The sequence below is a fragment of the Lathamus discolor genome, chromosome 2 (assembly GCF_037157495.1).
Source record: "Lathamus discolor isolate bLatDis1 chromosome 2, bLatDis1.hap1, whole genome shotgun sequence".
Lineage (NCBI taxonomy): Eukaryota > Metazoa > Chordata > Aves > Psittaciformes > Psittacidae > Lathamus > Lathamus discolor.
This window is the reverse complement of record NC_088885.1, coordinates 103,219,958-103,233,025: the sequence shown is the minus strand read 5'-3', so window position 1 is coordinate 103,233,025 and position 13,068 is coordinate 103,219,958. Positions and strand designations below refer to the sequence as shown.

At 38.9% G+C, this 13,068-nt stretch overlaps 1 long non-coding RNA gene across 1 annotated transcript in view; it reads left to right on the top strand.

The window, feature by feature from the left end:
• Window positions 1–7,732: 7,732 nt before the first annotated feature.
• LOC136009338 (uncharacterized) overlaps window positions 7,733–13,068 on the top strand; it is a 31,700-nt gene continuing 26,364 nt past the window's right edge. The window contains exon 1 of the long non-coding RNA XR_010610505.1: window positions 7,733–7,800. This is a non-coding gene — a long non-coding RNA (uncharacterized LOC136009338). The remainder of the gene's footprint in view (window positions 7,801–13,068) is intronic.

Genomic DNA, 13,068 nt, shown 5'->3' with positions numbered 1-13,068 from the left:
TGGAACCTGTCCTGGTGAGTCACTGACTCTTCTCATGTACTATTCAGTAGAAAACAGACATGAAGGGAAAGATCAGCTAAACAGAAAGAAGAGGAAAAAAAATCCAAAACTCATAATCTGCATACTACCTAAACTGGTACTTTTCCTACAGGGACATGCAAAGCAGGTACCTGCCTGCCTGTTTGCAAACAGATGAGAAAGAATTTATGCTATAGATGCATGCACCATACTCAAGCAGAAAATCTTACGGCTCCAGCAGAGGTATCCAAAACTGCTTTGGTTTGTTACCTTTTCATAGTGTCAGTAAGCAGAGTATGCATTCTTGGAGAAATGCACTGCAAGGTTTGCTGCAGCCTCAGACAACATGGGACTTTCAGGTGGAGCCTTGTGTGGTAATCTAGCCTGGAATTAGATTTTGAAGGAAAAGATAATGTGAAGACACTGAGGGACTAGAAACCATGGCTAAAAGCAAATGCAACAGAAATATTTGACCAAGGATTGCAGAGAAAGGAAAAAAGACCTGAAGCTATTTAATCTTCTGTTTATAGTCATATGCCTAACAGAATCCATTAAGCAATGCATGCTTTTACACAGCAAATATTTATACATAAAATTGGGTCCTGTCCTGTCAACTTTGTATCATGTGTTCATCCTATCCATGTCAAGTGTCTGTGGTCAGAGACAAAAAATACCAACACAGGCAAAAACCTCTTGGGAAGTAATTGGTTCACCAACTGATAAGTGCTGTGAAATAGGTAAGATGTAAGTAACAAACACAACCTTTCACACCAGCTTCTCTCTGTAATTATTTGCTTTTTCAAATATGCTAGCGTATACACTGTAAGTAAAATACATTGCTTCCCATTAATTACCATTTATCCTACAGTGTTTTTTGTTTGTGGAACCAGATACAGCACTTTTCTGAAGTTTAAGAGTTGAGAAAAACATTTTAAAGTATTCAACCAAATCAATGCATACCAAATATTATGAAGGGACCCACAAACAGTTTTGGCTTTGCACTTACAAACTGACTTGTATTTCAATATGAGTTAAAATATCTATGTTATGAATAATTTGAAATAGTGTATACATTATAAACAAGGATCATGCTTGAGAAAAACTGACTGAATCCCCCTGCATAGAATAAAGAACCAGAAATAACAACATAAACTATTAATATATGGATCTAAGATGAAGGCATAATAAAAGAGACAGAGAGAGAACCTAGTCATTGAACTGCATATCATGTACCCCTTATTGCTTATTAATAAGGTATTTAATGTTTGATTCTGTAGTGCACAAGGCATAGAGAAGCATTCATATTTCCACATCATATTTATTTTGGTCTTGAGCAAATGTTACTTTGTAGACTGTGCACACACTGTCACTAGCCTATGCAGAAATTCGTATGGGCAGCTGGCTCTAGATGTTGCATTCTCTAGGCAGCAGAGATTAAATAATTGGTCACAGAACACTTTTTGAATTCCTAACACATTTTAAATTTCCCTGCTTTAAAGATTAAGCAGCAACTTTGTTTTCTCATAAACTGTCTTCATAGGTAGAAATATGACTGAAGGTTACGTTTGTCTCAGGTTAAGGAAAATTTGGGGTTCTCAAATTAGCTGTCAGATCAGTAGTCAAGTCACTGTATAACAGTATGCTGGCCTTTAACATCAGAACTTTTGTATTTTACAGAATAGACTTCATGGAAGATTTCCTCAATATGTATCCTTGGTCTTTTTCCATCCTATTTCAACTAGAACAACCAACAGGGGTACTTTTACATTTAAATGTACAGCATATTATAGTTATTTATTGTCATGTTTGACTTATTCCTCTAAAGAGGAAAAGTCCAAGGACCATTTATTTTCCATACTGTACAAAATGAGTAAGATATATTTTCCAGGGATCCAGTCACTGCCACTGAAAGAACAGGCTTGGCTGTGAAAGTTTTTTCTAAAAGATGAGGATGAGATCTTATAAAATGTTACTGTAAGAAATGCTTTTAATAAGCTTCCTTAAAAAAATTCTGCTGAGAAATACATTAGCATAGTGTGAATAAATAGGCTACATCGGTCTGCATGAATAGAAGTAAAAAGGCTGAACTATTTCTGCCTCGTGATTTACTTTGGCAGTCAGTTACCTTTAATGGTATTGACCACCAAAGTAAGTAGTGCCATAAATAACATCTGACTTTTCCCTCGTTTTATTTTTTAATATTGGCTTTAGAGAATACCATTCCTATCAGTGTCACTATTGTTAGGGGGAGGAGTAGCTAGCTGTAGTGCTGAGGGACAGAATCATCAATGATACATAGGATATAGCAAAAAAATTACCCTTCTTTTACAAAGTAAAACCTGGGCGTTTGTACCTACACCAAAATATGCAGAAATCAAAGGTCGTAAATAATTCATCACTGTAAAAGCAATGAAAAATTACTTTGCATATCAGCAATATCAGGTTTCATGGAAATAACTGATAACAAAAGCACAAATGTCAAACATTAGTATTTACATGAAAATAATTTCAAATTATATAACAGTGTAAAAACTGAATTTAACATGAGGGTTACATCATTGCTCTTTTAATAACTGCAACAGAAAAAACACAAAGGAAAAATATCCTCCAATAAACATACACTCCCCAGATTTACTTACACATAAGGATAACGTGGTGAGCCACTTGGAATGGGAGCAAAAACTACTACTATGGCCTAATGATTGCAGGTAACAGCATACAGCTTTGCTGCAGGGAAGGACAATCAGTGAAAAAAGCATGGTAATTGCAGACAAGTGGTGTTTCTCAGGGGTCAGTATGTGATGGCGGTGGGGAACTGTATGGTGCCCCCTGTGAGGAGAGACCAAGGATGCCCTGGCCCACATGGCACAGCTGGTTCCAGCTGACTCCAGTGGACCCACTGCAGAGAACATCTGAGCCTTTCATTTATTTCATTAGTTGCACTTCCAGATTAGTGAAGTCATTATGTGACATGTCAAGAGCAGCATCATTTAAATCTAGTTGGCATTTTTATTATTTGGAATTTTCAAGACCTGTGTACGTGATCTATTCCTTTTTGGTAAAATGAGGAAATGAGACTTAAAGATTGTTCACGGTTTTGAAATCAAGTATTATTAAGTGGAGAAAAAGCAGAATTTCTGCTTTAATGCAAAAGTCATTATCATCTGTACAAACTTTAAAGTTACTTGTCAGATAGAGAAAACTCCAGTCAGACTGGATTATCATTATCATCTGTTATAAGAGTGGATAAATGCCCAGAAAACAATAGCACCTTTTATGTTGTCAATCATGCCTTAATTATGCCTTATTCTTTTTTGTCTAAAATGGTTTGCTTAAACTGACAGTAAAGGCCAACAAACCAATTAATGCTTGGTCTTTAAATGTTTTGTAGTTTTCAACAAAAAGGTAGAGGTGAGCAGGAAAAGCCCTCAGTAGTGATATTTTTCAATAGGAAAATTATTTTCTTAAATCTGACTTTTAACACAATTTTCAGAGTGTTCCTCAAGCATTTTTCTTTAATGAGGTGTTTCTCTGTGCACACTTGCAATTCAGTAAGAACAAGGGTGATATAAATAAACTCTTACACTTTTTCTCAATGTCTCATTGTCTTTCACCATCTCTAATTAAGACCCATGTATCTATGCTTTTAAAGGTGTTAGGGTTTGTCTTGCACACAAATCTCCCACCCCCAATTTACATTTCAGTAACTTTCTTCTCCAGTCATCCAGTCTAACTGGATTTTTCTCTATCTGACAAATAACTTTGAAGTCTGTACAAGTCACAAAGAGTTACTGAAGAGTGTATGTACAGTTGGACCATTAAAAATACATAAGTTATGTGTGTTTTTCTGATATATTTGCAATGACAAAAATTTTTAAGCAGACAGATGCATATGCAGATATATAAATGCATATATATATATATGTATATAGATGCTCTTCAATTCTGTTTTAAGGTAAGACAGCATTTGACCATGCTGTGGAACTACAGTCTGCAGCTTGTCATATCATCTCATAATAGCTGATGTTATACAGAGGAAGAATGTCCATCCATGTTCTTCTTCTATTATACAGTTTAGCTTATTCTCAGTTACATTCCCTGGACTAAAATTATAGATCCAGCTTTTAAAGTCTGATGTTCATTACTTACACTGTATTTGTTTCTTTGGAAACAGTCAAAGAAAGATTGCTTAGTACTAAGACTATTACAGGACTATAAGTTGATATTCAGTATTGTTGTTTGCGTATCCTAATGTAATGACTAATTTTCTTTATTTTATGTAATGAAATATAATTATTTACTCTGCTATTTCTTCCCAAAAATCAATAACAGATGATCCAGTGTTAATACATTCTACAGTCTAGCTGCACACTTTAAACAAGAAATAGGACTTAAGTACTTTGGAATATAATCCAATGGTTAGACTTTAAATGTGAAATAATTACACAGTGAAAGGTATTTTTCTCATACTTGAGATGAGTACATAATTACACTTCAGTCTTATTACAAAACTATAACCAAAAGGGAAAAAAATGGACATGGTGAAATAATGTGCAAAATGGATTAAGGAAAAAAAAAAAAAAAATTGGAAATTGTCACTCAGGACAGGAAATTGAATAAGCATAAAGTTCCTCAATTCCAAACTAAGTGATCACCTCATAAGGTTCGACAGTCCACCAGTGGACCCTCACTCAAGGACGCGGAAGTAAAATTGGTTAGCAAGCAATCTTCCCCAGACATCTTTGTGATATAGATGTAGGTCACAGGCTAACCACGCAGTGAAAAAAGGGAATGAAACACACTTTTCAGGTCCTTATAAATGGCTTGTAAGTAAACAAGGTGGAAGAAAACAGTGATCGATCATGCGTGGGTTTAGTAAAAAATGTGTGGAAAAGGAAGACAAACCTTTTTTTCAGCAACATAGGCTCACTGAGGGTGAAAACATGGGAATATAATTACTAGAAGATAGGTGAAGGGCAAGTATCATCAGTTACATTGAATCTTATACTGCCTTCTACATATTTGTGTGGATGTTGAATCTCAGGATTTCTTATGCCAAATGTATATTGCACACTGATTTTTTATGCTTAATTTTTCACATGATCATGATGTAACTGTAGCTGAAGAAAAATACTAAAGGTGAGTGTTTTCAAAGAATATACTGCTAACAGTTCTTTCAGAACTATTATAATGATATTCCATAAATATCTGGGGAAGAGAGAAGAGGAAAAATAGAAAAAAACTCAACGGGCTGGCAAATCACGCTATGCAGATACTTGCAAATAACTTCTTGCTTCAACAAAAAGCTCTCTCGAACATGAAAATAATACCTGCCTAATGACAGAAAATGACAAAATGCACAAATTATTAATTTTAAAGTGCACACTTGGAAAAAAAAGGAACTCAAAAAAGTTGGTAGATAATGAATAACACAAGCACACTTTCAGCAGGAGCTGTTTATTCAGTGGCAGTCCATTTGTTCTTTCGTTTGTCCAGCTCTGTAAAATAATATTTCACCTGGCTATATGCAGGAGCCAAGTTGTATAAAAAGCCCTGGACAATGTAGAATCATAATATGAATAAACTTAGAAATGATCTTGAGGTTTTAGCTACCTCAGAGAAACAGGTCCAAACAGATGAAGTTGTTCAAGAGCTTTTCAGGTTCTTTTAAATATCTCTAAAGATGGAGGTCTCACCACCTTTCTCAGTCCGTGCTCTACTCACAGGTTTCACCAACCTCATGAACAACACCCAGCTATCTCTGCCTCTCCTTGTGCAATGTGATCCAGCCCCAATTGCCACAATGGTCCTCTGGTGTATTCAGTTTGACGGTGACTTTCTTATATTGGGATATCTAGTCTGAGAACAGGATTCTGGATGCTGCTGACATTCAGCTTATATTTTACCATAACCTTCAAGTCCTGCAAAGGTCTTTGCAAGACTCATAGAGCTGCTCTTTCTCCAGTCAGGGCCTAGCTTACACTGTTACATGCTGTTATTTCAAATCAGATGCTGAAGTTTCCATCTGCCTCTGTTGAACTTCAGTAGATTTCTATCAGTCCATTTTTTCAGGGTCAAGGTTGATCTGCTGCAGCTCTGCCTTACAGATTGTCAGTCACCCTTCCTCCTCCACCTCCCCTCCATATTCATTTTAGTATCACCCCCAAAACTTGTTGAAGGTGCACTCTGTCTCACCATCTCAGTCTTTATTAAAGACATTAAAGAGTACTGGACTCAATATTGACCCCTAAGGGACACCACTAACTAGTCACAAGCTGGACTTTATATCATTGACCTCAAGCCTTGAACCCAACACTCCAGCCTATTTTTAATGCATTTGGTAGCCAATGTTTCCAAACCATATCTCACTGGCTGCAAAGATAATATGGGAAATAAGTCAAAGGCAAATGACATCTATTACTCTTTTCTCAACCACAGGTCAGCCGTCTCTTTGTAGAAGGTTATCAGGTTGTTTAGATAGAAGCTGCCTTTGGGATACCCATGCTGGCTATTCCTAGTCACTTTCCCTTCCTTCACGTACTTATTAATAGCATTTAAGAGATTTTTATTCCATTATTTTCCTGGAGACTGAGACTTACCAGATCACCTCTAGTGCCCTGGATCTTCTTCGTTCCCTTCCAACTTCAAGGTGATACGAAGGTTTTCTTGAATATATTCTTAAATGCAAAGGTTTTTTCAAGAGACTAGTGAGCTGCATCAAATAGATGAACAAATCCTATTTTTAGACTGCAGCAAGCCAAACATACTTTAAATATATAAGAAAAATTATCTTCCCTAGTACTGGTCTCCAGAAAGTTTAACATTCATCTGCTAATGTACAGTACTGAAGTAATGTCTAAATACGCCATTAGAATCCAGTCAGAAAACATAAAATAATTAATACATCAGTAAACATAAGTCAAACTAATTTAATGTCTCCAAATGCCAGAATTTACAGTCAATGCCAAGCATAACTTCTCATCCAACATAATTGTCATCTTCAATTACTTTGATATCAAAATGCAAATGGAACAAAGTAAACCCTAAATAATTAAGTTTATTAATGTATTATTTCTATTGCATTAAGGCAAAAAGTTAATATGGCTCTAAGTTCTTATCAATTTTTAAAAATTATATATAGGTTTGTGTCAGATTATTTGAAAATATTTTGATCTTTTATATCTCAATCAACTATGCATTGAAATTAAAAAGTATGTAATGTAACATACAAAGGTCACAATATCTTCATTCTTACGATAAAATGCAGAAGCAAAACCTCCATATACAATGTCTTAGTGTCATATTAAAAGTGCTGGCTTACACCAGTAGAAAGTCTGCTAAGAGAGTTAGGACTGCTTATAACAGCTGAAAATCTGACCTTTAGGGACAAAAATCCTGTTTTGTGGCTGTCCTGGGTTCAGCAGTAGCAGTCAATTTTTCTCCTTCTTAGTAGCTAGTGCAGTGCTGTGTTTTGATTTTTTTGTCCTGGCAACAGTGCTGATAACGCCGATGTTTTCAGTTGCTGCTCAAATGTTTGGTCTGGCCAAGGACTTTCTGATCCTCATGCTCTGCCAGGGAGGAGGGAAGCTGGGAGGAAGCAGAAACAGGACATCTGACCCAAGCTAGCCAAAGAGGTATTCCATACCACAGCACGTCATGCCCAGGATGGAACGGGGAGTTACCCGGAAGGGCTAGGGGGACTGCAGAGTTGGACGAGGTGTTGGTCGGTGCTCGGCTGGGGGGAGTGGGGCGAGTTATTGGTCGGCTGGTGATTGTATTGAGGTGTTGTATTCTCTTCCCTTGTTATTTTCTTTGTCATTATTATTATTGGTGGCAGCAGTAGTGATTTGTGTTATACTTTAGTTACTAAACTGTTCTTATCTCAACCCATGGGAGTTGCATTCTTTTCAATTCTCCTCTCCGTCCCTCCAGGAGCAGGGGGAGGGCAAGAAGGGGGGAGTGAGCGAACAAAGTTTGTGGTTGGGTTTAAACCATGACAGTGGCATAATATTTTTGCTTGAGGGGGGAAATTGTCAATTTCTTAATACTTGCCTGTGCTCATAATTGTACATATAGACATCTGTGTACTGGAGATGAGTGAATCCACAGAAACTAAACTTCTCTTTCAAAATCTTTAAGTCATGTTATATCCTTCAATAAATCACTTTTACTTTGTTGTCTTAGATAGGTAACAGTAAGTGCATAGGTAAGTAGCACTGTCAGTCCAGAATAATTTTTACTGTTGCTGACTTTTTACCTTGTATAAATGATTCATAATATAGCATGAGCAGGGTATAGACCCAGGATGGACCAAAGTGCTTATTAAGCCTCCTCATTGGCTGGAGGAAGATTCCAAGAGCTGGGAGCTGACAGAACTAATAGATCTGAAATTATTACCCCCAAATAATTTTAAAAGATTCTTTCTTCAGAAGTAATATATGTGCTGAAATATGTATGTCAAAAAAAGTATGATGCCGAGTTGTGTTTGTTTGTTGTTTGTTTTCTTCCCTGCAATTTTTTGTTTGGAATTAGCAAATCCTTAAGATAATAGCATACTGCAGTTAGCCTAAAATGTAGGAATAACTCCTATAGCACATAACGCACAAGATGTTCTGCCAGCAGACAAGAATGATGTGTGAACCCTAGGGGAGATTTAAGTGTTCTCTACTTTTTTTTGTTCCTTATTGATGTCTCAATCCCCGTTTAGGGTAAGTGTATACTGAAACATATTGCAAACAATTTTCAAGCTGTTTGTGATTCATACTTAATAATATTGTGGAACAAAAATTGGAATTCAATGTGCCAAACCCCAACTGAGGCAACTGTAATCCCCTGAGAAGTTCTGAAAATCACTAAAGCTGATTCTATAATTAAAATTACCTGCAGACACCTAAAATAGTAAAAACTTAGGTTTGTTTCCTGCAGCGTATAGTGAAACTTCAAGCTATTTTTATTTGGACTTTTGCAGGAAGTATTTACATAAGCTTGTTGGCTTTCTTGAAGGACTTGGTTACAAGGCAAAGGTTTTCCATCAGTACACACATTCACATTTTCCCGTAAGTATATATAGGACAATTCCCTACTCAGTCATATCTCTGAAGATACTTATTTAAAGCTCAGTATTAAATTATAATTACAATGAAACATACATCTGTGAAAAGTTTAGAAAAATAGGAATTTTAAATGCAACTCACATGCTGTTTGAGGTCTCAAACCAGGACATTCCCATTTAAGAGATCACAAGGCTAAAGTGGTTTTTTTTTAATACTTGGATTAATATTAGAAAAAGTATTAGAAGTTTGATATCAGGAAAAGGATTAGATAACATTTGTCATTTGCCTATCTGATCTGTAATTGTGCAAACGCAAAATTATGTGATATATCAAGGATTATGATTACCAGGTTCTAACTCAAATTTCTAAGCTCCACTTATTTACAGATTGTTTCAGAGCCATGAGTCAGTGTGTTACCTCCTGGGCAAAGAAGCTTAAGCATTCCTTTTTTTGAGGTTTTGGGACACAGCTGGCCAGTGGACTGCCATAGGGCAGGAAATACAGATCTTCCCTATATTGAGCAGCTCAGAGACACACAAAATCTATTTCTGCATACAGGGAAAGTATAAACCTGTAATGTTTTAAGTGAAAGATTTCAAGCTCAACAAAAAGACATTTGCTGATGAAAGTCTCCTAAATGTTCCTATTAAGACTGTTCCTGATTATTTATTCTGACATCATATTTGCACTTCTTAGGCAATAAGTTAGAATTTTCTTTGCTTTTTGATGTTCGTGAGGCAAGGTGGTGGCTCTGTACTGATCCCATTCAAAACCTGGAAGATTTTACATATCCTTCTGTTCACCAGCTGCTTGTGGTATCATGGCAAGGCAAATATTACAGTGAATGCTTTAGTTCAACATTTCCATTCATTCATGATGATGTGTTATGTTTCACTTTAAGCAAAAATATTAATTCCATAGGTTTGCACTGTGTGTTTTGAGGAATATTACCACCCTTTTGCAATATTTCTGAACTTTAACTTTTGGTATGTATCCAGGATTTAATTCCTGGTTAATGCTATTTCTAAGATTCGAAATTTTGTGTGCTGCAATATATTGCAATATGGTAATTCTTCACCTTCTTACAATGTTGTTCAATTTCAAAATTATGTTTCAAGTAGAGATAAAGGAGGACAGAAATGAGACTATGCAATTAATGTTCATTACAAGATCTTCACACAAACCAGTACCATTGACAATTTTTAAGCAGTGTGAGAATGACAAGACTTTGGAAAGTCAGGCAATTAAAGTAACTGGGAGAGGTATATGAAGGAATTTACACATCCCTTTTGAGTAATTTGCAACCTCTAATCACAGAATCACAGAATCACAGAATCCCAAGGGTTGGAAGGGACCTAAAAAGATCATCTAGTCCAACCCCCCTGCAAGAGCAGGGTAACCTACAGTACATCACACAGGAACTTGTCCAGGCGGGCCTTGAATATCTCCAGTGTAGGAGACTCCACAACCCCCCTGGGCAACCCGTTCCAGTGCTCTGTCACTCTTACAGTAAAGAAGTTCTTCCTGATGTTAACGTGGAACTTCCTATGTTCCAGTTTACACCCATTGCCCCTTGTCCTATCACTGGATATCACTGAAAAAAGCCTAGCTCCATCATCCTGACACCTACCCTTCACATATTTGTAAACATTGATGAGGTCACCCCTCAGTCTCCTCTTTTGCAAGCTAAAGAGACCCAGCTCCCTCAGCCTCTCCTCATAAGGGAGATGTTCCACTCCCTTAATCATCTTTGTGGCTCTGCGCTGGACTCCTTCAAGCAATTCCCTGTCCTTCTTGAACAGAGGGGCCCAGAACTGGACGCAATATTCCAGATGAGGCCTCACCAAGGCTGAGTAGAGGGGGAGGAGAACCTCTCTTGACCTACTAACCACTCCCTTTCTAATGCACCCTAAGATGCCATTTGCCTTCTTGGCCACAAGAGCACATTGCTGGCTCATGGTCATCCTCCTATCCACCAGGACCCCCAGGTCCCTTTCCCCTTCACTAATTTCCAGCAGGTCAACCCCCAACCTGTACTGGTACATGGGGTTGTTCTTCCCCAGATGCAAGACTCTACACTTGCCCTTGTTAAATTTCATCAAGTTTCTCCCTGCCCAACTCTCCAGCCTGTCCAGGTCTCGCTGAATGGCAGCACAGTCCTCTGGTGTGTCAGCCACTCCTCCCAGTTTTGTGTCATCAGCAAACTTGCTGAGGGTGCACTCAGTTCCCTCATCCAGGTCATTGATGAAAATATTAAACAGCACCGGTCCCAGCACCGACCCCTGAGGAACTCCACTAGTCACAGACCTCCAGCTAGATTCTGCGCCATTGACCACAACTCTCTGCCTTCTTCCTTTCAACCAGTTCTCGATCCACCTCACTACTTGATCGTCAAGCCCACACTTCCTCAGCTTATCTATGAGGATGCTGTGGGAGACAGTATCAAATGCCTTACTGAAATCAAGAAAAACCACGTCTACCGCTCTACCATCATCCCTCCACCTAGTCACTTCCTCATAGAAGGCTATAAGGTTGGTCATACATGACTTCCCCCTCATAAAACCATGTTGGCTGTTCTTAATGACCCCCTCATCCTTGATATGCCTAGTGATGGAGTCAAGAATAAGTTGTTCCATCACCTTTCCAGGGATGGAGGTAAGGCTGACCGGTCTATAATTACCCGGGTCCTCCTTCTTGCCCTTCTTATAGATTGGTGTGACCTTTGCCATCCGCCAATCCTCAGGCACCTCGCCCGTTTCCCACGACTTACCAAAGATGATGGAAAGTGGCCTAGCAATGACCTCCGCCAGCTCCCTCAGCACCCGTGGGTGCATTCCATCCGGACCCATCGATTTACAGATGTCCAGTTTGCATAGCTGATCCCTAACCCAATCCTCATCTACCAAAGCAAACTCCTCCTTTGTCCTGACTCCTTCTGGGGCTATAGAAATCCGGGGCCCTCGGGGAGAGTCTGCAGGAAAGACAGAGGCAAAGAAGGCATTCAGCACCTCTGCCTTCTTTATATCCTCTGTCTCCAGGGTACCCACTTCGTTCAGCAGTGGGCCTATATTGCCTCTTGTTTTAGTTTTATTTGCTATGTATTTGAAGAAGCCCTTTCTATTGTCTTTAACCCGACTAGCAAGATTGAGTTCCAAGGAGGCCTTAGCTGTCCTAATTGCCTCCCTACATCCTCTAATAACTGTCCTATATTCCTCCCAAGCGGCCAGCCCCTCCTTCCATAATCCATAGATTCTCCTTTTCCACTTGAGTTTGCCCAGCAGCTCCTTGTTTAACCACGCCGGTCTCCTAGATCCCTTACTTGACTTCCTACTCATTGGGACGCTCCGATCCTGAGCTTGGAAGAAGCGGTCCTTGAATGCTAACCAACTATCTTGAGCCCCTTTACCGCCTAGTACACTTTCCCATGAGACTTCCCTTAGCAGTTGACTGAAGAGGCCAAAGTTGGCCCTTCGGAAATCCAGAACTGTGGCTTTGCTAGGTATTCTATTCCTCCCACACAGGATCCTAAACTCCACCATCTCATGGTCACTGCAGCCAAGGCTGCCATTGACCATCACCACTTCGACCAAACCCTCCTTGTTGGCGAGTACTAAATCTAGCAGCGCTGCTCCCCTAGTTGGTACGTCCACCATTTGCATTAAGAAATTATCATCAATGCACTCGAGGAACCTCCTAGACTGTGAATGACTGGCTGTGTGAGTCTTCCAGCAAATATCGGGGTAATTAAAGTCCCCCACGACGACTAAGGCATGTAGTCGCGAGGCTACTTCCAGTTGCCTGTAGAAAGCCTCATCAACTCCTTCGTCCTGATCAGGAGGTCTGTAATAGACCCCCACAACTGTATCACCCGTGCCAGTCAGCCCCTTGATTCGTACCCACAGACATTCCACTTGCTCCTCATCCGACCCCGGACAGAACTCAATACATTCTAGTTGCTCTCTCACGTAAAGAGCAACTCCACCACCTCGCTTTGCTG